Source organism: Furipterus horrens, unplaced genomic scaffold (genome assembly GCF_987537825.1).
Source record: "Furipterus horrens unplaced genomic scaffold, mFurHor1.1.pri manual_scaffold_5, whole genome shotgun sequence".
NCBI classification, from domain to species: Eukaryota; Metazoa; Chordata; class Mammalia; order Chiroptera; family Furipteridae; genus Furipterus; species Furipterus horrens.
Window position 1 is genome coordinate 14,447,153 of NW_028327175.1, and position 24,317 is coordinate 14,471,469.

Genomic DNA, 24,317 nt, shown 5'->3' on the forward strand with positions numbered 1-24,317 from the left:
TTCAGATAAACAATGAACTATATTGCAGTATAAGGATGCCCTGAATGTTGTATAGAATGTACTTATACTAAAATGTTATGATTTCTGCAGAAAAATAATAGGGTGATAAATGTTCAAAATCTTTTAGGTTTTAGAACATCTCCCAGATGCCTTTTGATATAAAGGGTAGTTTAGCTATCATAAAGTAAATCAGTAAAATAATTTTTTGAAATTAAAGGTTTTGTACGTATAGGGTGGGACAAAAGTAGGTTTACAGTTTTGAGTACACTAAACATGAAATTTATTCTTGTAAGTATTTATTATTTATTATTTTCCATTGGACAACTGTAAACCTTCTTTCGCCCCACTCTGAACAACTACATTCTGGCATTTATTTTTGTAGAGGAGAAGTCTGAGGCTAGCATTACTTTAATTATTTTCCTTCTAGTACACTTTTTGGATTACTCAGTTATCCTTGAAATTTAACTTTTTATTGGGGTATTTCTTATTGTTGACTTCAGTTTTTAAATCTGCCAAGGCAGAACTTTGGGCTTTTACATTTTGCTCTGATCTAGAATGTTTTTGTCTATATCTTTTCCTATCACTTCTGAATTATTTACTCTGATGACTACTCCAAGGAAGTATATGATTTTCTATTTGCATCTCTTTTCTCTTCTCTTCATGTCTGGTATCACCCTCCTCATTCTTTTACTCTGTTTAGTTTTCTCCACCTAACCTCTTGAGTGGTTTTTTCTCATACTGTTAATTTAATATATTTTTGTAGTTTTACATGTACTTTTTTTGTTTTTATAAGTTATTTATTGTGTTTATTTTATGGTTATATCATTGAACATTATTTTATGTATACTCAAGTAATGAAAGTTTTGATGTGTGTGCATTGGAAACTGCTGCTTTCAATTTTTTAATGTTGTAAAATAAATTTATATTAAGGAAATAATATTTTTTTCGTTTCTTTGTTTATTTTTTACTTTGAAAATGCTTTTCTATCTGGTTACTAAGACTCATAAGAAAAATACTTTATAGGTAATTTTTAAAAATTATTAAAAATTTTAAATGTATTTTTCAATTAAAGTTGACATGTAATATACTAGTTTCAGGTTGACACCATAGTGAGTAGGCATTTATACAGTGAAATGATCACGCAATAAGTCTAGAATCCATCAGGCACCGTATATAGCTATTCCATTATTATTGTCTATATCCCTATGCTGTATTTTATATCCCTGTGACTATTTTTATAACTGGTAATTTGTACTTGTTAACCTCATTCATCTTCTTCACTCCTCCCCTAGTCCCTCCCATCTAATGACCAAGTTGCTCTCTGTATCTGTAAGTTTGTTTTCATTTGTTTATTTTGTTTTTCAGATGCCACATATAAGTAAAATCATGTGGTATTTTTCTTTCTATGTCTGACTCATTTCACTTAACATACTATCTTCTAGGACCATCCATGTTGGAAATGGTAAGATTTCTTTTTTTTTACAGCTGAATAATATTCCATTACATACGTATATGACATCTTCTTTATCCATTTACTTACTCCTGGACACTTAGGTTGCTTCCACATCTTGGCTATTATAAATAATGCTGTGATGAACATAGTGTTTTGGATTTATTTGGATAAATACCAAGAAGGCTTAATCAAATATACTTACATAATGAAGTCTCCATAAAAATCTCTCAGCTATGGGGGTTGGAGAGCATTCACATGCCATGAGGTTGGTACACCCCAAATTCTACTGGGATGAAAGCTCTTGTGTTTAGGGCCCTTTTGGGCTACTTTCTACGTATCTTTTTATCTGGCTATTCATTTGTATCCTTTAATAACCTTTGTAATAATCTGTTACTCTAGGAGGTAAAAAACTATTTTTAAAAATGATGATATTAGAGGATCCAAGATGGTGGAGGAGTAAATTGTAATCCCAGAACAAATCTGGAATTACGACTAAATTGTAGAGAAATTGTCCAGAATAGCCAACTCAACAATAGCTGGAGAGAAGCTTTATGACCATGGACAGACAGAAGAAGCTACTTTACCACAACATGACCATTACAGAGTACAGAGGAGATGTGAAAGGGCTGGCTGGGTTCTTGTGAGTGGCTACTGAAGTGCCAGAGGGAAATTTCATCAACTGAACATTCACACCTGAGAAGCGTGCAGTCTAAACCCCAAGCTGGGCTCCCCAGCCTACAATACCAGAGCTGGAAAGGAACCCAGACAACATCCAGCTGTGAAAAGCAGCAGGGTTTCTCTCTGCCAGGGAGAGATTGCTGGAGACACAGAGATCCTCTCAAAAGGACAACACATAAAATTTCACTTGCAGCCACTTACCCTGGGCTCCAGCAAGGGCAGGCAAAGTGGACTAGAGGTGGTTGAGAAGAGTCTGGGAATGGTGGCTTTGGGGAGAGAACTAAGGGAACAACTGCCAGATCCCTGTGTTGAGTCATTTTTTATACTACAGGAGTCATCTTGCTTGGGCAGTACAGTCTCCTCCAAGAGGCATCAGCCTGAGGGGAAGCAATAGCCCCAGCCACAGGAATTACTCTGCTCTACTCTGTAGTGTTTAAAATGGACTGCTGATTAAAGTTTGACTAGATTAACAATTGAAGGAGAAAGCCACAGACTGTGGATCACTGGTAGTCTCGAACAAGCCACCTAGAGTTAGACTGGGACACCATCTGACATCACCAGGGATGGATCCAGAAAGATAAAACAGTGGTAAACACTAGATTCTACTGAGACAAATTCCACCTCAGATCTTCATATTTGAGTTAGTTTCTCTCCTGCATAGCTCTTAAACATTCATTTCTCATCCATCAAGTTAGTGCCTGTTCAGTCACTAGTTTTTATATTATAGTATATTTCAAATCTCATATTTGATTCCTCCTTCTCTTACTCCATTTCACCTTCTTCTTTTCTTCTCTTGTTTTCATTTAAAATTTTACTTTCTCTCTTGCTATAACTTGTCTCCATCCCACACTCTTGTTATTTCCTATTTCTCTCCCCTCCAGCTTCTCACAACCATTTTTTCTGTCATTAGTCATATCACATTCTTTTTCCTATTCTTAAAATACCCTTATTCTCTCTCCACCTTTATCAATCTTTGCACGTTGATTGTGGATATGGTGGTTGTTGTTGCATTTCTTCAATTATTTTTTCTATATCTTCACTATTTTTATATTTCACTTTTCACATTTTATCATTCCCCTTTCCTACTTTATTTTGTCTACCTCCTGTTCTTTCCTTTTTTGTTTTTACTTTTAATTCTTTTCTGTCTTAGACTGGTTTTCATTCTTTATTCTTAGTATTCTTTCTTCCTCTATCCTCTGAAAATCACTTCTCTTTCTTTTAGACAACTCTTAAGCTTTTCTTTCTTTTCCCCTCTCTATTCCCATCCCTCCTATATTAATATTGCTTGTTTGTTGTTGATAGTGCTGTGGTGAATCTTTTCTCCAACTTAGTTTCTATTTTTTTTCTCATTTACTATGTATATATATATATATATATATATATATATATATATATTTTAAATTTCTGTTTAAACCTAATACTATATGCTTCCTTTCTTTTACTCCATTTTGATTACTTCCCTTTTTTTATTAACAATGTAAATTTTACTTTCTCTCTTTGCATTGTCTGTACTCCCTTCTCTTATTATTGCGCCTCCATCTACCCTCTCAAAATCATTTTTCTTTCAGTTAGTCATTTCATATTCATTTTTCCTTTCTTATCATAGTCTTAATCTTTTTACAACTTTATTAATATTGGCTCATTGGTTGTTGATAGTGTGATTGTGATGGGGGATTATTCTTGAGGGCATGTGTTTGTTTCCTGAGCTGCTTGGATTTATTCTGGCAGGACCTATACAACAGCATAGAAGACATGGGGGGCAGAGTGACTCTCAGTGAACCAGCTTGGAGGAAGGACCCACCAAAGAATGACCCAACAACAACCAAAACATAATGACAACCAGAGAGCCTACATAAATGGCATAAAGTGCATCCAGGAACACCAACTTCAGGAGATCAAGGAGACTGCACCACTGAACCCCACGAGTCTCTTACCACAGAAGTTCACACCATGAAGACAGGGAGTCAAAGCAGATCAGTCTGAGAAGCAGAGACAAACAAGAAGAGTCACCTAAAATGGGGAGACAAAGTAACAACCCCCCATCAAAAGGAAAGGAAGAATCCCCAGAAAGAGTGCTAAATGAAATAGTGGAAAGCAAACTATCAGACATTGAGTTCAAAATAATGGTTATAAAGATACTCAATGGTTACAAAGAACTCTAGGGAAGCTTCAAGGAACTTACTGAGAACTACACCAGCATGAGAAAGGATATAAAAACTATCAATAAGAGACAGGAGGAAATAAAGATTACAAAATATTAAATGAAGAACACAGTAGAAGAAATTAAAAGTAGGCTAAATGAAGCAGATGATCAGATCAGATCAATGAGTGATAGGAAAATGTTAAAAAAAAAAAAAAAAAAGCCCTAACAGACCAACAAAATGAAAAAAAGACTCAAAAAGAGCAAAGAGGGTTTAAGGGAACTGCAGTACAACATGAAATGTAATAATATCCATATCATAGGGATACCAGAAGGAGAAGAAGAACAAGAGATAAAAAGCCTGTTTGAAAAAGAAATGACAGATAACTTCCCTAACTTGTTGAGAGAAAAAGTCATAAAATCCAAGATGCCCAGAGGATCCCACACAAGATAAATCCAAAGAAGCCCACTCCAAAACACATCGTAATTAAAACGGTAAAATTTAGGACAAAGAGAGAATCTTAAAGACAACAAGAGAGATACAGCTAATAACAGACAAGGGAGCTCCTAAAAGTCTACCAGTTGATCACACAACAAAACACTACAAGCCAGAAGAGACTGGCAAGAAATATTCCAAATAATGAGAAGCAAAGGTCTTCAACCAAGACTACTCTATCCAGAAAGACCCTCATTTAAAATAGATGGTGAAATAAGAAGTTTCCCAGATTAAAAAGAAAAAAGGCTATAAGAATACAACTTCACCAAACAAGTATTGCAAGAGATGCTAAAGGGACTGCTTTAAAGATGAAGGGGGGGTGGGGGTGAGAGAAATGTATGAAGGGAAAATGACAATGAATAAATAACTACCAAAAATAACCTTAACTATAAATGGATTAAATGCTCCAATCAAAAGACATAGGGTAGCTGAATGAATAAGAAAACATGACCCCACATATGCTGTCTGTAAGAAACCCACCTCAGAACAAAAAATCTACATACACTGAGAGTGAAGAGATGGAAAAAAGTATTCCAAACAAATCGACATGAAAAAAAGCTGGAGTAGCAGCACTTATATCAGACAAAATAGATTTCAAAACAAAGGCCATAGAAAGAGACAAAAAAGGACACTACATAATAATTAAGGGAATAATTCATCAAGAAGATATAATCCTTGTAAACACAGGAGCACCCAAATATATAAGGAAAATCTTTGAGGACTTCAAGAAAGAATTCAACAAGGACACAATCATAGCAGGGGATTTTAACACCCCATTGTCAACAACAGATAGATTTTACAAGCAAAGAATCAACAAAGATAATGTGGCATTGAACAACACCCTAGATCAAATGGACTTAATTGATATACATTGAACCTTTCACCCCAAAGAATCAAAATATACATTCTTTTCAAATGCACTTGGAACATCTTCAAAGATAGAACACATAGGAGGACACAAAACAGGCTTCAACAAATTCAGGAAAATTGAGATCATATCAAGCAGCCTCTCTGATCATAATGGCTTGAAACTAGAAACCAAACTAAAGGAAAAAACTCAAAAACATTCAAATTAATGGAGACTGAATAACATGCTATTAAGTAATGAATGGGTTAACAATGAGATCAAGGAAGAAATAAAAAAGTTTCTAAAAACAAATGAAAATAAACATACAAGAGTCCAAAACCCATGAGACACATTGAAGGAAGTCCTGAGAAGGAAGTTCATAGCAATACAGGCCTACCTAAAAAGGATAGAAGAATCTCAAATAAACAGCCTAACCCTACATCTACAAGAAATAGAGGAACAACAGCAAACAAAGCCCAGAGTTAGTACAAGGCAGTAAATAATCAAGTTCAAAGCAGAATTAAATGACATAGAGACTAAAAGAACAACTCAATGGATCAATAAAACCAGGATCTGTTTCTTTGAAAAGATAAACAAAATGGACAAGTCTTTAACCAGCATCATTAAGAAAAAAAAAGAGACAGGACCTAAATAAATAAAATCAGAAGTGAAAGAGGAGAAATTAAAACCAATACTGAAGTACAAAGGATTGTCAGAAATTACTATAGACAACTATATGCCAAGAAATTTGACAACCTGGGAAAAATGGACAAATTCCTAGAAACATATTATTTTTCAGAGTGAATCAAGAAGAAGCAGAAAGCCTTAATGGATCAATAACAACTAATGAAATGGAAGTAATAATAAAAAAAAACTCCTGGCACACAAAAGCCCCAGAGTGGACGGCTTCTCAGGTGAATTTCACCAAACATTTAGGGAAGAACTAACTCCTATCCTTCTCAAACTATTCCAAAAAATCCAAGAAGAGGGAAGACTCCCAAACTCTTTCTATGAGGCCAGTATTACCCTAATTCCAAAACCAGGTCAAGATACAACAAAGAAAGAAAACCACAGGCCAATATCACTAATGAATATAGATGCTAAAATCCTCAACAAAATATTTGCAAACCCAAATTGTGAAAAATGCTCACAATAAAAACTGGGACACAGGATTTGAGCAGTGACTGAGGCAGTTGTTTATTCACATATCTGCAGCTCTGGGCGCAGCCTAAAAGCCAAATCAAGGTGCGTGCTGAAAAGATGGAGCTGGCTGTTTTTATCCCTAGTACAAATAAAGACCCCCCCCCCCACGCCCCGCTATCCCCCACCCTCCTCCTTCTCCTTCCCTGTTTTTCCATGCTAGATACTCCGGAGTTACGATCTAACGCAATTATCTAAATTAACTGAAGATGAAAATTAACTCAGGGGGATCTGGTTACAGGTCTGTCTTCAGCTCGCCTTTGAAATTTCCCTAACTTGTTTGCTGGGGCTGTCTGGCTACATTTTCCCATTTTCCCTGAGTCTGGTGATGACTATCTCTCCCCCTTTTGATCTGAGGATGCCCCTTTTCTGATTTGTAAATATGCTAATACTGTTAACTCTGGCTCAGAGACCCTCTAATTACATTTGCCCTTTGTTGCCAGTGATTTTCTACTGGTTTGGGAGTCACTATTTCCTTTCTTACCATTTGAAAGGATGCTCAACATCACTAGCCATCAGAGAGATGCAAATTAAAGCCACAATGAGATACACCCTCACACTGGTCAGATTGACCATCATTTAATAAATGACAAGTGCTGGTGAGGATGTGGAGAACAGGGAACCCTAGTGCACTGTTGGTGGGACTGCAGACTGATGCAGCTACTATGGAACACAATATGGAATTTCCTTAAAAAATAAAAATGGAATTGTCTTTCAATCCACTGCTGGGATTATACCCTAAGAATCCTGAAACACCAATTCAAAAGAACCTATGCACCCCTATGTTCATAGCAGCATTATTTATAATAGCCAATGCTGGAAACAGCAATTTTATTTTTAGTTCTATTGACTTACATATTAAAGGCATATGAGGGGAGGAATTAAGTCTCTGTTCTCTAGACAAATGAAACCTGAAGGACAAAGATACTATTTGAAATTCTTTCTCAATACTTATTTCTACCATAAATTAATGGCTAAAAGTTAAACAAAAATAAAACTTGGTAATGGTTACAAATTATACTTCCTTCATCAGATCATAGGTACATGAGAGACAATTCTTATTTTAAGATGTAATTCTCTGTGATATTATTTGTCATAGTCCTCATACAGACTTATTGCATTAAGTCCATCATTATATTTCTATTGTTTTTAATTGCTGTTACTTCACTAGGGGCAAGCTAGATGAAATACCTTTATTGCCATTATTCTTCCTTTGTGCATGATTCTAATTCTGCTGGATTTGGTAAAATCTCCCCTTAGCTTTAGAAGTTGAACTAATCACCTTCTGAGCTGGAAAGGGTCTCTGACCCTGTTAGCATTTCCTCCAATGAACTTGTGGCTTCCTATTCTCCACGCTGATCTTTAACTCTATTGGATTCACTGCATTATTTACTTATCAGCCCCCCTTCTCCAAATACATCATGGCAGAGAGTAAATAAGCTGCAACAAGGATGCTTGACTGTGATATTTTAAAACAGATTCTAGAGAGGAAAGCAGGTGTCCCAGGTGTCACCTGACGTATTCTGATCCTCACCCCCTTTTCCTGTGAGTTCTCTTTCTCTGAATTGCCTTTCAGATTTCCATCATTTCTCCAAAAGAACTTCTTTTGCTCAGAATCCTAGTAAGCTCTCTATTTCTGACTGTAATGAATGCCTTATTTGGATCCTGGTAATATCTCATGTTTCTATCAGCATCTTACTTCATCTTAAAGGTGTGTTGTCACTTGTCAACTAGCAGCTCTGCCACAGGCGATGCCACGTTAATGTCCTCAAAGAAGTGCTCATCTTTTACTTGCTGCTCTTATATTCTTTAAGAACTACATTCTATCTGTGGACTTTTGGGGGATTTATTTTTGAAAACCTGGTAATGATTTATTACGATGTCTTCATTGATCTATTTATGGTGGTAACATCCATTTGGAAAGTGGGTTACACCACAAAAAATAGAATGTGAGCAGCCATTCTGTGAACAGAAACAAAGGAATCTGACTTTCAGTAGTTAACCGTTCTGTACTTCACACACATGTCTAGCAATGTGATCATGACCCTTTATAGATAGAAAAGTAGTTACACAACCTAAAATCTCAAACATGGCTTCATAAGAAAAATAGTGGGGAAAACATCTTTTTAAAACCAGCCTGCCTTTTCTTTAGAATCTACTTTTTCTTAGTTATATTGAATTTCTTTGGCCACCTCATTTAATATATTTTTAATCTTTGTAAATTCAGGGGATTAAATATGATATTGTGAAAGGGCTAAACAACCAAATGCCAGAGGCTTGGATTTTAGTTCAGTTCTATGACTAAATAAAATAGCTACACGACATTAAGCTGCATTTCTTAATCTCTCTGGTCCTCAGTTTTCTTCACATGTGAAATAAAAAAGGTTAAATTCTGATGCATCATCTAGAATCATTCTTGTTGGTGGGTATACAGGGATTAGTTGAATTATCTACTATTATTGAATATTCCCCTTCTCCTTTGGCACTTGCAAGTTCTTGTTTAATAAATTATAGTAGTTGTTGGGTAGAACAAAGGAAGTAATTCTGATTACAGACCAGACCCTTTAAAAATAACTTCACCTCTATTTTTGGAAGCATAATTTCTATTTTACCATGTTAAAAGAAATAAGCAAATACCAATAAAACAGCTATAACCATTTTAATTATATACATAGCATGGAACAAGCTCAGAAAATACAAAAAGCATTTAAATTATACTATTATGGTGAGTTCAGACCAACAAAAGTATTGCAAGCTTCAAAAACTGGCAATTTTACTTAATTGGACTTTCCGAGATGTTAATACAGTGTTAAAAATGTATGAGTAAGCGCAAGGCAAGGAACATTTTGGTACTAAATTAGAATGGGTTTTCTGAAAGTCTTGAGTCTCTTCGAGATTTTCATGTTTCAGATATGGGAAAGATCATCATTTTCATTATTGGAAGAATTCATCTCTTCCTCATGAAACGTAGTATTGAAGAAGTATAGTAAGTTAATTTTTATTACTTCTCCCCTCTTTAATGGTGTTCAGATATAGCAAAGAGAAGACTTTTTTTCTCTTTTTCCATAGCTCAGCTTCCACTATTGTTCAGGGCATCATCTCTTTGTCCCCTTTTCATAGTCTACATGTTGACTCAGAGAAAAGACTAACTTTGTCATTTCCTCATTCCTCTGAAACAACAAATACAAATTATTTATTTGCTTGAATATGTCAGTATTTTCCAGGAATGGGAACAAAGAAAGGTGAAAGTATGGGTTTAGCAATTTAAACAAAACAATGAGACCGAATTCTCTCAGGTAGCGGGTACTTGGCAGTACTATTGTGTTCATTCTCTACCAGTCATGGTTATCTCTTGTTGGAAATCACATGCTGACCAGGCTCTGCACTCACTGTTAAGGAACACTCTTTTAAAAAACCTCTGAAGGGTTCTAAATTAAAAACAAAAAATAACAACCCAAAACAAATAGCAGTCTTCTGAATCCACAGACATTTGACTGACTCAATTTCCATGATGGTATAACGGAAGGTATCAACTTTCTTACATTAACAGTGTATTTGTTATTCATTGATCTACAATACCTGAGTGAATAGTACATCATTTGACAGGTTTCTTAAGAATTTTGCTGATTTTTAACACGTTAACTATTATGTTCTTTCACATATATTGTACTATTCCATTCATTAGAAACAATAATGCTAAATTGTATTATATGACCTGTGTTTAAAATTATTAGAGTCTCTGTGGCTAATGTGGGAATATGTTAATTTTTTTCTTTGTAGGAAATAGGTTAAAATAAAATGAAATTAAGTGATCAAAGTCCTAAATACAGAATTGAGAATTCAAATCTCTTTTTCTAATGCTGATTCACTGTAAGATTTGAGAAAAAGATTTCTGGTTCTGTTGTAATTATAGTAATGAGGCACCTTGAAAACGTAAGCTGTTAATTAATGAGGCTAGAGCTAATTGTAGCTGCTTTATACCAGTGTCTGGCATTTTGAACAGTAATCAGATGTTAATGTATCCTCACATTATATGAGATAATAAGATAATATACAGAGTTCTAATCACCATCTCTTTATAATTTATTCTTAATCCACCCTCTCTGTTTAGCTCTCTCTAGATCTAGAGCCAATTGAGTGTCTTTTATCGCTTATAATAACTACTTTATTCAAATGATTTTACCCTTAGGAAAGATATAGCTTATTTCCTCCAGCAAGTCAGTTTAACTTATGCCTCTATGTTTTATTGGCCACGTTATTTCTTATATCTGTTTCCAAAAATGAAACATCTCAATTGTTTTTTTGAGCCTGTCTATACGTATTTTTAAACTTTTTTCAATGCGATGATAAGTATAATATTTCAACCACAGCCATAATTGGATCCTATTTCCTGACTGAAATGGAGAAGATTTTTTGTAGAGATTTGGTAGCAATTACATTACTCAAATGTTAAATTGCAATGGATTTAAGGTCAGGTGTTATGCTAATTAACATTAAAATTAATTAAGAGAGGGGGTATTGAGGGGATAAATGGTGATGGAAGGAGACTTGACATGGACTGGTGAACACACAATTTGATATATAGGTGATGTATTGTTGAATTGTATACCTGAAACTTATATAATTTTATTAACCAATGTCACCTCAATAAATTCAATGAAAAAATTAATCAAGAGATTGGAGATGTCTATAATTTGAGATTCCATCTATTTTTCTTTCTGCCAAAGATCTCATTGAAGTGGTAAAAATTATATATTTAAAAGAATGCAATCAAGATTACACTGGAAAACAACATCTCATTTTAAGATACTTCATGATAGAAAGCAGATAGAGTTTGAGTGATAGAAAAATCAGAACTGAGAGAATAATAACCAAAGGAACCCAGGACAAGCCTAGTATTTTTCCCAGAAGAGCTTGAAAAGTTTTAAGAGCAAAGCTACCCAATAAAGAGAGTAGCATGTTCAAATGGGCCTGGCTAAGGAGAGTTAGGGGGAAATTAACTAGCAACTGCTTTGGGAATAGCTGTTCCTTCTGCATGTTCAAGAAGTCTCCCATTCTTGACTTTGTTGCTTTTTCTAAAGATATGGCACCTCCCAATCTTCCTAGCATGAACTACTAGTGTGAGGATCTGAGAGAGAAGTATGGTCAAGGTCTAGGTAACTCTGGAGCTTCCTCAGATGGCCTACATGAACACATATCTCCCCACTCCTATACACACACACACACAGTATACTGAAGCTTGCTGATTTTTAGCTTTTGTACACATAGTTGTGGAAATTCTTAATGTGGATGCTTGTTCATTGCCCTCATTTCTCACCAGCAAGCCTGCTTTTGGACACATGCCACCCACTTCCACAGAACATGCAACCAAGACTTATTTAAAGAAGCTGTTGGGGGCAGGGGTGGAAAGAACTTCCATAAATGCAGGGAAAATGGTTGTCAGTCATTTAACTTAATCAATTAGAATTTCGTACATGCACAAACATCACCAGCACCAGGTTTTTAAGGGAAAACAAATAGCATGATGAGAAGCACAAAGATGAAAACTGTAACAAATGATCTCAGTGGAAATAGAGATAATACTGATTAGCTTTTTAAAAATGCTAATTAATTGTTAATTTCAAAGAGATTTCAGAACATACCACTTCCAGAACAACAACAGCAAAAAAGGCAAAGACAGGATGGAAAACACTTTTGAGAGTTAAACAGTATGAGTGACAAAGTGCAAAATTTACTGCATAGGGTGAATAATAGAAAGAATGTATCTGAAGGTGATATTGGTTACACGGAAGACAAAATCGACAATATCTCCCAGAATGAAGGGTAAAATTTAGAGATGAAAAATAAGTTGAACAGCTCTTAATATAAGCTCTATAAGAAGAAGAAATAACTAAAAAAGTTACAAGAAAAATTCCCCAAATGGTAGGAAGTTCATGTCTCAGGAGACTTTGAGAATCAACTCACTACTAAGAGGAGTTAATAAAAAAGAGAGAAGAAAGTATAGAGATATCTTGTTTCAATTTAAAAACTCTAAAATAAAAATTCTTAAAAGCTTCTGGGCACATGGAGATAATTCATTTACAACAGGAAAGAGCAATAATCTTGGTAACTCTGGATACTTGAAGTCAACGACACATGACTTACAAATTATAGCAAAGATGACAGTCAACTTGTAATTCTCAATAACAAGTCAAACTTTTTATAAAACATTATTCAAAATTTACATTTTTAACATATAGAAACTCAGCATTAAACACAACACCCTATACGAAAAAATTACCCAGCAGATCCTCAGGATAAAAGAAAAAGAGTATGAACAGAGTCACAGGCCTACATGACTGGAAGAATGTTTAAAAGGAGTTGGGATTCTTGTTACTGTTGACAAAGTGAGTGGGTATTTTTAAAGCTACATTAATAACGAGCAGTGGAACTAAAGAGAAGAACTAATCCTACCCTTGGAGGTGATTCTAGGGATGGAATTTTGAAAGGTTTTTACTTTTCTACCTTTCTGTATTTGTTGAAATGTATTTTACTATGTAAGTATATGATTTTTATAATAATAAAAATAACTAGTTTCAAAAAGAAAAAGTCCCATGTTCTTTGACACAATGTCAAAGCACAAAGAATGATTTTAAAATCTCTTTAAAATTAAAAAATAATTTTTTTATGCTTAAAAAAAATGAGAGGAAACCAAGCAAAGCAAATAGTAAGAAGAGGCAATGGCTGAGGGCAGAATGGCCAGAGATGGAAACAATTACTGTAGTTCAGGAGAATTTAGCAACAAATGGATTATGGTCCGGCCCTTAGCTCCTGCACCAGGGCAAACGGAAGGATCAGGGTGGGCAGGCTTCACTGTGTCGTGATCCACGCATCGCACAGTGTTCCATACTCAAGAGCGGCTCTTGCTTGGGGTTACATGCTCTGCAGTTGCACCCATGAAATTCATAATCATTTTATCTTGGAATCTGCATTTTGTAAGGGACGTCTAAGACAATGCTAGAGCATGAGCTGGGAGCTCTCAACCACGTCCCAATCAGGTGGGATCCCTCTTCTCTACCTCCTCCCCTTCCTGGAATCCGTAATTTGGCTCCTGGTGTTTGCCAGTCGGTGCTCTGGCCTCTGCCTGGCCTCCCCATCCCGCCCCTCACCATGGCTGCCACCCTCTGGGTTGCGTAGGTGGGAGATGTTTGCATTCTGCCCCTGTCCTCTGCTTCTGGGGGGACTTGGGCATCAGCACAGAGAGAATGGGGGTTAGCAATGCCTTCCGGTGACTCAGGGTGGGAGAAAGCTGTGATCCTTTTCACATGGTCTGGCTGTTCTGTGGTGCTTTCTGCAGGCAACTTGGCAGGGTGCCTGCAATGGACTGAATGTTTGCATCTCTCAGAATTCATATGTTGGAATCCTGATGTGGTGGTATTTGGAGGTGGGACATTAGGTAGGTATTTAGGTCATGAGGACAGAGCCTCATGAATGGGATTAGTACCCTCATAAGAAGAAACCTGAGAGCTAGCGCTTTTTCTACCATTGAAGGATACAGTAAGAAGATAGCTCTCTGTAAACCAGGAAGCCGGCTGTCGCCAAGAACTTGGCTATGCAGGCACACCCTGATCTCAGCCTCCAGAACTGAGAAATACATGCTTGTTTTTGAAGCCACAGAGTCTACGGTAATTTCTCATAGCAGCCTGAAATAAGACAGCGTCTTTTCCATTCCCTGTCCAGGTACAAAGCTCATTCCAGTATAGACAGTGGGGTATATGTTTCTGCTGCGGGGTGGGGCCACAGACTGTGGAAAGGAAAATTTGATCTCGTGGCTTCCAATCAGGACTATAAATTTTCATTTTGCCTTAGGTCCTGCATTTCCTGTAGCCATTCTTAGAAGTCAACGTTACGTAATACAAAGACCAAGACCCTTTTAGGTACTATCTTGCTGTTTCTATTGGGGTCACGAGTCTGTCTCCTTATTGCCAGAAGATACGCCATGTCAGGGATTCTTGTCGATCTCCACATTAGGACCCCTGGCACAGCCATAGCCACTTGCTGAGATGAATACGTACTTCCTTCTCACTCTCAGCAACATTTTGTTCTCTTAGAATAGAGACCAGTGCTGCTGCAGGCTTCAAAAAGTCACCCACTTACTTTGTTGCCAGTTCCAATTTCAAGTCACCTAGTAGATTTGTTCTTATTAGCTAATATTCTTTGACACTTTATTTCCATGCCTTCTGCTACAGCCTGCTCCGATTTGTACTTTTCTGTCTCTCAGTTCCATTACTTTATTCTTTATACCCACACTGTCTCTTCTTCCTTGTTCCTAACCCAGTGGTATGATTTACTTTATCTCCTACAGTTCCTAAAGCTAGGTGGGATTTACATTCTTGTGAGTATTTATTTTTTACCAAGCCATTTTTCATTTCAATGTGTTATTTGTTCTTTGAGCTTATGTTGGATGCTTTGTCTAAATCAAAATATAGGTCCCTTGAAATATGGGAGCACATCTATGCTTTTAATTAAGTCTGTTCCTGCAGATCTTTATTTAGGTTTCATTTGAAATAACTTCTGAGTACCTCCAGTCTATGAGGCCTATTACCAGGGACTAGAAACCCGTAAAACTCTCTCCTGAGAATTTTTTCAGGAAAGCTGCTTCTATTTGAAATAGAAGGAACATATCTAAACTACAAGTAATTTTCATTCAGTTTATATTTTATTCTGATGCTCAGTTCACTATTAGGCATATTTTTTATGAAATTAAAAACAATGTGTTAAATATTGCCATTCATATTTTTCTTTCCTTCCATACTTTCTCAGCCAGCCACTAGGATGGTCCAGATTGCCTACTCTAGAAAACTGCAGTAGCAAATAGGAATGACAGAAACAAGGAGGAAGGGGAAATAGGAAAGAAAAGGGATATTAACAATCTTTGGCAGGTTGCTCTGGCCCACTAAGTCATAATTTGGAGAATACTTTGACAAACTTAAAAGCGTGTCTGCCTTTCATATTCTTCAATAAATATTACTTGATTGCACACACTAATATCAATAGAATCTTGGTAAAGGCAGAAAGGAGGAAATACAAATGGAATACGTACTGTATCTTCTATGTGCAAGGCATTAGACTAAACTTTTTACATATGTTACTTTATCTTCACAACTTCTCTGGGAGGTGGATATTATTAGTCCATTTATATAAGAGGGAACAGAGGCTCAAAGAAGTTAATTTTCTGTACTTGGACAAGTGAAGAGCAGGAGAGCTCAACCTTATACATAAATCCATCTGATTTTGTGATATTCTAGTCCACTACTCTGAGTATTCTATTTATTCTTATTTATATTAGTTTTGTTTTCCTTTGAAACTCAGTGGACTAATATTTAACTTTAATATGAATGAGACGGCCTCTACCTGACCTGTAGCAACCTCACCTTTGCTCTTGGGAGCCATCCTAATTTAAAGAGCTGCCATTCTAGGAAGGGTCAGTGGTCTTCTTCTTGTTGAATTATCACGCCTCATACACTTTGTTTTATGGCTTCAGATTAGAGCTAAAGCCCTCCCTTGCTATTCATTGCTTTGTTTCAGTAAGGACAGAGTTGGTTAATGTTTTACTAGGAAGATCCCCTGTGGTCACATTCTGGCACATGAGAAAAATTGGATTTATTTATCAATATATAACCAGCTGTGTAGGAGATAATCTTCCTCCCTCTCCTGCTCCACCCCCGCCCCTCTTCATTCCTTGTTAGTTAGTTGATTTGGGAGGAATGTGAATGAAGAGAAGGGAGACACATATTTTGAGGTTTTGGTTCTTCCAAGAGAAGAGTCATTCTGAGGCCAACTTTCACAATCCTGCCCCTCATAACCCCAATTTTTAAACTCCTAATTCAGAAGATAGTGAATAAAAGCTAAGACAAAATCAAGGTGAGAGCTTCTGGGACCATTGTTCTGTGCAGCAGTCCACTGACCTCATGAATTAATAACCTCCATGGCTCTGAATGTGGGGTGGATTCAGAAATAGCAAGATGAGAGTAACGCTAAGCTAACCCCGCCAGGTACAGCTGTACAGACGGTATTTGGAGCCTGGTACTCTGAAGGCCTACTCAGAGATTACTTTTCCAGCCTTTTCTTGGAAACTTTTTGTAGTCATCTCACCCAGGACTTTTTATATTCCACTCGTTTTCTTCTAATTTTAAAATTTTATTCAAAACACTTGTACAATGTTTATTGTATAGAAAAGTTTAATCTCATGAACAAAACACATCAAAAGCAAGAAAATAATTGTGATGAAGTTCTTTGCTCGTCTTCTGTGTATTTAGACAGTGTGCAGCCTCTTTGCAATAAAATCAGTTTGATTTAGAGAATTTTAACTAAAGAAAATGATGGAAAGAAAGCCATTTTCTGAATTCCAACTCATCCTTTTAATCTTAGAATAATTAAAATGGTTCTTGGAGTGTTTTACTTTTTTTCTGTGACTCCACCGGCCTTCTTCCTGAATTCTGTGAGAATTGCCATAACTAAGTACAGCAAACTGGGTGGCCTGAAAAAAAATACACATAGTTTTTTTTATAGTTATCGAGGCTGGCTGTCAACAGCTTTGGTTTCTTCTGAGTCCACTTGATCTGGTTTGCTGTGGCCAGTCTCTTCCCTGTGTCTCCACAGGGTCTTTCCTTTGTGTTTGTCTGTCTCCAATCTCCTTTTCTTATAAGGACACTAGTCATTGGGTTAGGAACCACCCATACGGCCTTATTCTACCTTAATTACCTCTTTAATGAGCCTGTCTCCAGAGACGGTTACATTCTGAATTACTGGGGTTTAGAGGAGAAAAAATAAGTTCCCTTTTACTTTTCTGGGTTCCTGGCTGTGACCCTCCCCCCCTTCCCTCTGTAATATAAAGCAGATTAACAGGAAAACAAGTCAAAGTTTAATAAAGTGTATACCTCCTGTAGACATGGGGGATTTCCAGGAAAACAGAGTAACTCCCTGAAATGGCTCAGTAACTCCCTGAAAACAACAAGCACCTTCCATACCACCTGTGAAAGAACAAAAAGTCAATTGAGTGACGTTGAAGATCCAATGGACCCTTCTGAGTAATTTGTGAATCTGGGCAGCATCTGATCTAGCAAACAGAGAGGTTCTCTGAGAAGCTGTATGATATGGAAGACTTTTTTTATAGGCAGAAACTGGACAGGACAAGAATTATTAGAAAAAGAAAAGAAAGGATTGTTTCAGGCAAGGCTACTTTCCCTGGGGGGTCGGGGAGGGGGGCAGGCAGCTTATCAGTTAAGTGGCCTCTGTTTCCTTTGGGGGATGAAGAGGACCTACAGGACAGATAACTGCATTTGTACTGAACAGAGAATCCAGACCGATCCTAGCAAGATTACATTCCTGGAGAAGGTTGAAACTGCAGTTTGGTCAAGTATGAAATCTAAGTTTGTCGTCTTGAGCTTCAGCACAAGTGACTCTCTGCTTTGGGCCTGTGGTGTTCTCTTGAACCCATCCTAGCTGAAGACAAAAGAAAGATGTTGGAGGTGGTTCTCAGGGGAAACACAATAACCAACTAACAAAGGTATGGTTATTATCCAGATGTAAGTCACTGTGTTTTCCATTGATAAGAATGAAGATTTAGTCATCCTTCTCTTGCTGGTATGGAGAGGGAAACACCCTTATAAATGGGAGTTTCCCTTGTAAATGTGAATTTCTCTCACAAAAGAAAAACTTTTACTGGAATTTCAGTGCTTCTCTTGTGTCTACTCTTCCTTAAAAATAAATCAATATGTTAAAGAGGCATATTTTGGGGTGGCACATACTGCTTCCCTTCAGGGAATTAGGACTTCAACATATGAATTTCAAGGGGACTCAATTCAGCTCATAATACTGCCTAAAATCTATTCACAAACCAGCAAGCAGAGTGATCCTTGATGGAACACAAGTCAGATCAGGTCACTGCTCAGCTGCCAGTGCATTCTTGCACATCCCCATCTGGTGCCTGGCATAGAGGAAGCACTCAATTCATATATGTTTTTTGACAAATGTATGTTTTAAGTGTGCTTTTCAGACTTCAAATTGGTGTAACACCTGTTTAATAAAACGAAGCTCTGTCTTTTTTTTCCACATAGTAAATGTAATAACCTTGTATTTTAGTGCTCCAAGCTCTTGATTTACCTTGATGCAAGTATATTCTGTATGTTTAATGCATCTTAACAAGAATTTCCAAGGCACAGAAAGGTCAAAGGTTAAAGAATTCACAACTATGTCTATTAGTCCTGTACAAGTTATCCTACATATTGTGGGCAGCATATTTCTCAAAACCACATATAATTGATGCAACATCCAATTCTAAATACTCATAGAAAGTAGAGCAGGCTTTCTATTTGATGTAATTATCTTGATATCAAAGGAAATGTACATAAAACTTCATATTCATAAAGTATAACTTAATGCTTTTAACAGCAGGCTTGGTAATTAGATGGGCAATTAAAGGACCATAAATTATAATTTTAACTCAGATAGACATCCTCTCTAACACCTTGGGAAGTCCATTTGTCACTACTTCCTCTATTTTCCTATCTATAAAATAAGTTTAAAAATAGATTCTCCATAAACTTCTTATGAACTAAATAAAGATAGGTTTACTAATGGAAGAGACTTTGCAAGGTTATCTGGTTAAGTCTCCAGCTTTCAGGCACATGAATTTCATGAGGATAGAAAGTCACCTTCTCTATTTGAGTTTTAAAAATTTTTAAATATTTAATGTGTTTTAAATGTTATTTTTATAGAACATTACATAAAAACATTACGAAGTAATATCCATGCAGTATTATAAGTGTGTATCATATGGGAAGCAAAACTCTGTAACAGAGGCAGATGTATTTACTGGTGGCAGCTTGGTTGCATCTTAAATTTTAAGGCCAATCATAAACATATTTAAACTAAGTTAATCCACTTTCACTAAAGCTGTTAGTACCTGCAGGTCCTGTTTCATCCATCTGCCACTAGCCTCCTCTCTACAGATTCCATTCTGGATTTGGAACTGAGCTTTAATATTCTTTTTCCTTTCTGAAATCATAGCCTCATAAAAGTGCTGGCTTGTCTTTCTTTCTCTTATTTTGTTGCCTCTTTTCTTTCTCTCTCTCTCTTTAATAGACACCTTGTTACTAACAAAACCATCAGTCAAACCCATTGTACATTTTACAGTTCTACATTTCTGTTATCCCAAAGGGATTTTATTCCTACAATATTTACTGCTGGGCCACAACTTATTCATCTTATCTTTTGGGGCAAAAAATCACACATCTTGCCTTTATAGATAACAGTTCTCTACTGCGCTCTTCCCTTGGGATCCTGATGGAGCTGAAGTTTATAATACTGAAGCGATAGGGCATTTTAGATTGGTGTCACTTGGGTGGCCTACTGAAGTGGTTCCCAGTTTGGGCATAAGATGAGGAAGCCTACCTCAGAAGGTCATGCGTTAATGAAAAATATTATTCTGACACTTGTTAACTTCTTGATACTTATTCTGTTATCACTATAGATGTTAAGACTATTGCAACAGGGGAGACAGATGGAGCTCAACTCCAAATACAAGAACAAGTGGAAATTTTTACCTACGGGGGTGTATGTAGTGATGGTAGGGTGTAGTTGATGGATGGAAAATTACCAGGAGAAGTAATCAAGGGTAGGGGGGATTTTTATTTAACTGACCTAAAAGAGTTCTTGTTGAAGGCAGGCCAGGGTGATCAGACAGCAAGAATGAGAGGGTAGGGAATAATAAATTTGATCAGATATCAAGGGTGATTAGGTCTCCAGGATGGGAGGAGTCTCCCTAAACTGGATTAATAGGATTCTTGCTAAAACTGGGCCATCCAGCCCCAGCAGTGCCCAAGGTCAAGGCTTAAGTCATGAGGAGAACTCAGAGGAGTTATGTTTGAATAAGGAGGAAGTCTTTCTCAGAATGTTATGTTCTGAGTTTGGATGAGAGATGTGAGAAAATGAGCCTGTCTTGTGTATTTCAGAACAGCTCTTCGGATGATCTCGATATTTATAGATGCCCCAAACTGAGAAGAATTGGCCTAACCTGTCTTCCTGAAATCCCCGAAAAGCTCAGCTTTTAAACACACAGATGCCTTGGTATGCATGACCATCACAGACTTACTGTAAGACTTTGGGAATGAGTTTTAGACAGTAGTGTTTTTTAAGTTTCCTCAAGTAATCAGATGGGCAGCTAGGGTTGACAATCATGTCTCTAATACACTAAATTTGAGAAACATGAATCAACAATGTGCCTTTCCTCTCCTAGAAATTAAAATGATTTCTGTACTTACATTTGGCAAATTCTTAACATTTCCTTCTCTCAGCTCAACCCCAATTTTCTTACATTTTTTTCTAATAGGAAATATTTTTCACGTTCATCTATGGACCAATGAGAGTTTCCTCACATCTTTTTCTGTGTGGACAGCCTGTATTAATAAAGGTCTGACTTATTTCTGTTACAGTAAAAACAAATATTTCCTAGTCCTTGAATGACTTACCCAAATAGATGAGCCACTGAAGTTCAAATTTCTATTTCTAAGTCATTCTTGTCCCAGATTTCCTTTTTTTCAAAAGAAATGGTGTAAGAAAGGAGTGGGCGGGGGTAGGGAGAAAGAGTAAAGTAGGGGATGAGGACCTGTGGCAATCTGCAGGAGTTTGGTGGGTGAGGCAGAAAATTTGCCAGGTAAACATGTGCTATGGAAAATTATGTAATCTTCTCTGATGAAGCTGTCAACCTGGCTGTGAGTTACCACTGTGGTCCTTTGGTCCTAAGAACAATGATAAGAGCTATTCTTTTAGTCTTGTTGTGAGTCACCTTCTCGGAATTTTATGGCTTTTCACAAGTCCTTTCCTTTTGCTTTATTCTGTAAACTGTTATGAAACAAATTATTATTAATAAATTATATTTCAGTAACACCTTTCTTCTGCCAGAGCTCCCAGGTGGCAGTGCACAAGAAATAAAAACATAAATAAAAGTATTCTTATCCCTCCTAACTCTGCCCATTGTCTGAAGCAATCATTGTTAATTCCTAGAATTTCATACATATTTTGAGTAGAGTTCTACAAAATCCTTCAACCTTGGAGGATAACAACCATTAGGATGAAATGTTTGTAAGATTAGGAGTTTTAAACTTCGAAAACAACAAAGAGATATAAATTCTGACTTTTTGGAGGGAAAGAAACTTAGAGGAAATTGGAAAATTATGTAAATGTTATATATTTGGGGAAAACTTTTAATAAATATCCAGTCATATCTTAACCAAGAATATTACTAACTTGGTCTAAGTAACAAGTCACTTAAAATGTAGTGTTTTTAAAGACTAGATTAGATCTTAGCTAAGGAATATGATTAACTATATATATATATATATATACACACACACACACACACACACACACACATATATATGTGTATATATCGTCGGCAGCCGTCCGTCTCGAGAGACGATGGTGTAGCTTCTTAAGAGTCTATCTGCACCGCCGAGAATGGCTGTGCAGTCCGACTCGGGAGTGACACGGTATCTGTCTCCTCCCGTGTTGAATCAACATCTTGCGATGACGCTGGAGTGTCCTCTCCAGTGAAGCTGAAGCTACAGAGCCTGGGCAGGGTGATATGGAGGGTCTGCTGTTGCCCATGCAGCAGACCCCCCCTCTCTTCGCAGTTGAAGGGTCCAAGGGAAAGACGGAGTCAATACAGCTTGGCTTCAGGTGCGCCGCAGGAGTTGCCGGTGTTGACTACAACGTCAAACCGCCTTAGGGACTCCGGCTCCGGATTTTCTGTCGGGGTTTACTCCCTTAGCCTTTCCCCTGAAGAGGTATGCTGCAAGGCAGCGGAGGTTTTTTGGAGTCAGAGTTTTCCTTCTCTGATGTGCCCTGACTGGAAGATCGAACCAGCGACACTTAGCTCGCAGGCCGACGCTCAATCCACTGAGCCAAACCAGCCAAGGGCCTTGTGTATATATATATACATATATATATATATATGTTTGGTAAAGTTTGAATAACTGATGGAAATGACTAGGGTTTGTGCCTGTAACAATCACTTTTAAAAATTTTCTTAATTCTCAATGCAAAAAACTAAAAAGGAAAATCAGTTGAAAACAAAATACACAGCATACAGCACAAAAATATTGTGTGTGTTTTCATGATTATATGTTATTCTGTCAAAGACAGATGCATGTTGGATATGGAAAAATGATAAACTTTTGATAGAGTGCAATTGAAATATTAAAATTCCATAACATAAAGCATACTTTTTCCTCCTTATACCTCAACACATTCAAAATAAGCTCCATTTTCTTTTTTGCTTACACATCAACATCAGAGGCTACCATGTCTGCATCGCTTAGATAATAAACAAGAATCATTGTCTGAGGTCAGGTAGTTTGTATGGACTTTAGAATCAACTCATCACTGGAGATTACCCAAAGTTTAGCATATCTCTGATTCTGGTGACTCTGGGAATTAGGCTGTAGCTCTTGGTAACGGAGTCCTCTGAGATCACTTGTTAAAGCTGGTACCTTTTTAAAAAATCAATAATCGGGACCACAGCTTGCCTGAAACCAACTGATATGTGAGTGTTTGTTTTCAGAGAACCCTACACAATGATGTGGTTCTCGAAATCAGTGGGGCAATGATGCAGTGGTTAATCATTTATTCTCTAGCCTTAACACATATCTGAACTTATCATTAATCATCAGTGTCCGTGGGTGTGCTAGTTTTTTTGGGGGGGGCAGGGAACTGGTGAATTATAAAAAAAATATATAACTGGCGGATAATAATTAACTGAAAGTGTATGGAGAAATATCAGTGCTGTCAGTTCATTGTTTTGCACTTAACTTTTGCCAGTATTTATTATTACAGAAGAACATTTGAACGACTTTATGTCAACACCGTGACAAGCAGTTCAATCCTTCAGAAATATTCCCAAAATACTTTGAAGCCATGAACATTTTCACTGTGGCATATAATGATAATCTCTCTCTTTAGCTCTTTGTGTGCAAGCCCAGGTTCAGTCTTGGAAGAGTGTATCCCACCAAGTGAATATTTTATGTGTGAGTTATTTCAAGGTCCTGGTTAAGTTTCTTCCTAACTGCATATTTCCATACCATTTCAAAACTATTTACATTCCATCTCTAGCCCAACTGTATTCTTCAAATTTAGATTTATCTCAGTTACATTTCAGAAAAATTCTTAGACCTGAAAAAAGAGGAATTCTCTCTGTATTTTCTGGCATCAAACACTAAACCTTCTGGGGTTTACTTTGGCCTTGAGGCCGGACGTTGTAGTTTCCATCGACAGAGTTGCTCAATCACCTTTTAGTTTGGTGGATCTTGAAGGTTATCCCTTTCTATGAGTTTGTTACCATTAGTTGATTGATGCTTTCAAAGACAAATTCTTTACTTTTTAGAATACGAGGCACATTAAGTCATGCCTCCTGACAGTTACTATTATGCCTCTGGTTGAATATTCAGTTGTACTTGTAGCATTT